Raw genomic sequence first — 3,274 nt, forward strand, 5'->3', positions numbered from 1 at the left:
TGTGCAACGTTGAGTGCGTTCCGGACACTGGATAGGCAGCGCGGCCACCCTCCTCACTGGAGGAGGACGTCTTGCGCAGACATATGCGGTCGGAACCCGAACATAGTGTCTGCAAAGAGGCCCTTGGTCTCTATGTGTGGAGAAAGGCGATCCCTAACCATCGTCTCCATAAGCTTGCCCACACAAGAGATTAGTGAGATGAGCCTCAGGTTGTCGGTATTCATGGTCTTGCCTTGGTTAGGGATGAAAGTGACCAAGGAGGTCTTCCATTCGGGAGGGAGTGGACACCCGTCCCAAATCTGGTCAATGTACACTAGCAGGTGGAGGTAGGCCGAACCGGCGAGATTCATGGTTGAAAAACAGCGCACTAAAGACTAGACACAAGGGTAAAGGCGACGACAGGACAAGCCCTCAACTCACAAAATTGAACAAACAAAACTATGTCATGGGAGGGAGTGGACACCCGTCCCAAATCTGGTCAATGTACACTAGCAGGTGGAGGTAGGCCGAACCGGCGAGATTCATGGTTGAAAAACCGCGCACTAAAGACTAGACACAAGAGTAAAGGCGACGACAGGACAAGCCCTGAACTCACAAAATTGAACAAACAAAACTATGTCATAGTTTTGTTTGTTCAATTTTGTTTTCATGTATTATGCCTTCCTTATATACCCAGGATTTCGCAATAAAGCCTTAGTTGTGAGTTCAGCGCTTGTCCTGTCGTTGCCTTTACTCTTGTGTCTAGTCTTTTGTGCGCTGTTTTTCAACCATGAACCTATACCAACTCGCCCAACTTAACGTTCTACGAACCGGGGAGGTTCGCCAAAAGATTGACCGTTATGCGATCCCGACCCGGAGCCGTACCTCGCCGCATTTTAGCTAAATACACAATGGGTACACGGGGTACACCCCAAAGGGCGGTCTTGTCGCCGCTTCTTTTAAACATTGCTATGAAGCAGCTTCCACACCAATTGGCCCGGGTAGAAGGCATCCATCACGCACTCAACGCAGACGACACAACAATTTGGACTACCGAAGGGAGCCTTGGGAAAATGGAGGACCGCCTTCAGCGGGCCGCCACCATGATCGATAGCTACGCTATCGGCTGTGATCTCCAATGTGCTCCCGCAAAATCGGAACTTCTGCTCATCAGATCCAATCCTAAAGACAACACGAGTTTGCAAATCTTTCTGACGGGAGGTCCTATCAGACAGGTTGAGGAGCTCCGCATACTAGACCTGTTCATCCATAACAGGCTCAGCCCGCAATCCACTACTGCCAAACTCAAACGTGTAGGCGAACAGGTCGGACGCATGATCCATCGCGTTTCTATCAAGCGCGGCATTTCGCGAGGCAGGGACGCGCTTCCGCTCGCCCATGCCTTCGTGACCAGCAGGATCCTCTACTCTGTTCCCTATCTTCGCACTGCGAAATAACAAGAAAACAGAATCGACGCTATCGTTAGAAAGGCTTCAAAGCGAGCACTGGGCCTCCCAGTGGCCACCTCCAATGCTAAGTTGTCGGCGTTGGTGGTGATCAACTCCTACCAGGAGTTACGGCAGGCTCACCTCGTGAACCAATATACGCAACTCTCGCAGACGGGATCCGGGCGCCGCCTGCTAGACCGCTTGCATATCCAACACGAGTGCACTCCAGAAGGCATGTGTCGGATTCCGGAGCTATGGCATCACAAGCTCTGGGTCCCTTCACTCCCGCGCAACATGGACACGCATACACACGAAGGCATGCAGACGAGAGGCGCGCGCTCGGGCCCTCGAACACCAACACGGATTCAAATAGGGTGCATACTACGTTGACGTGGCAAAGCCGTCGCCCATTGGATTCTACACGGCCGCAGTAGTTCACCAGGACCAATGCGTTAACGGCCTCTCCTTTCGAGCTCGATATTTAGCGCAGGCCGAGGAAGTAGCCATTGCGCTTGCCGCCTCGGACTCGAATTCGAAGGTAATCGTGACAGATTCGCGTCCAGCCTGTGAACTACCTGGCTGGCGCGGTTTCACCTTTAGCCTACTGTATATTAAAACGCGCAGTGAGGGAGTCGGACCCGTCGCCCACACGAATAGTTTGTACTCCGGGCCATCAGGGCGTTAGAGGTAATGAGGCTGCGGACGCGGCTGCCGGAGCGCTTACCTAAAGGGAACCTCATCCAGGCTTATTCGGCTCAGAGATTGTGCAACCGCTTCTGCGTTTCAGGAAAATTTTGGACGACTATTGAGAACGCCATCGGCTTTTCCCGGTCCCTGCTAAGGGCCTGAGTAAAGCCGATGAGCGTACTTTGAGGCGCCTGCAGACCAACGCTCTGTCGTGTCCTGCAATAGAGAAGCATTTCGAGCCCGAAATTGATGGGCGCTGCCCGCACTGCGGGGAAGCATCCGACACCTTCCACATGGTTTGGGCCTGTCTGAAGAATCCTTCCGTTCCCCCCAATCCTTTCCCTTCCCGAGAGGCATGGGAGGCAACCGTGCTAAACTGCTCGGGGCTGGAGTCTCAAAAGGCTCCAGTCCAACGGGCGCGAGTAGCGGCCTCGTCCAGCGGGGCCCCGAACTAAGGACTCCACCTATGTAAAGGGCCATTTTTGGCCTGCAAACTCTCCTTTTGTTCATTAAAAAGTTGTCACCACCACCTCCCTGCCACTCTGGCACGTGCGAGTTGTTTTGTAGCGAAAATATACACTACGCGCGTCAGAGCTGAGTTTCGCGTGTGCGGGAGCCGCCAGTTCTGCGCATGTGCGAAAACCAAGGGACGTCACGAGAGGCGCAGGTGCGTCGCCTCCTCGCCGCAGCCGTCGCCGACTCCGCCGCCTGACCAACAGATGCGCCGCGCGCTACTCCGCATGTGCGTCGCCTCCTCGCCACGGCCGCCGGCTGACCTTAGCCGGTCCGCGTGTTTACGACAGATGCGCCGCGCGCTACTGCGCATGCGTGAGGAGGGTGCGCCGCGTGTATATAATGCGCTTGACGGAGAATCTTTCCTCACTTTTTCTCTTTTATCTTTCAACTGCCTTCTATCTGCACGTGGCAGCGGTTGTGGCTCGGCACGAACCAGTCGGCAGGCCCATGCACTTTCCTTTTCCTCCTCCTCTCAGTCGCAACCGCAACCAACAGCGGGCGCGTTCGACATGGCATGGAAGCCAAGGAGAGTGCGGCTGCTGCTAAACTGCGCAAAAGAGCGGAGAAACTGAGTTCTTCCGTTTCCAGAGGTGGTCGCCTGGGAGCTGGCCGCCGAACAACGGAGGAAAGATCGAGCCAAGGCG

General features: G+C 54.8%; 1 pseudogene; it reads left to right on the forward strand.

Moving 5' to 3' along the window:
• The first annotated feature begins 890 nt into the window (after positions 1-890).
• On the forward strand, positions 891-2,569 carry LOC149334458 (uncharacterized; annotated as a pseudogene).
• Positions 2,570-3,274: the final 705 nt, after the last annotated feature.

This window comes from Amblyomma mixtum, chromosome 8 (assembly GCF_055824585.1).
Source record: "Amblyomma mixtum isolate Tamu chromosome 8, ASM5582458v1, whole genome shotgun sequence".
Taxonomy (NCBI): domain Eukaryota; kingdom Metazoa; phylum Arthropoda; class Arachnida; order Ixodida; family Ixodidae; genus Amblyomma; species Amblyomma mixtum.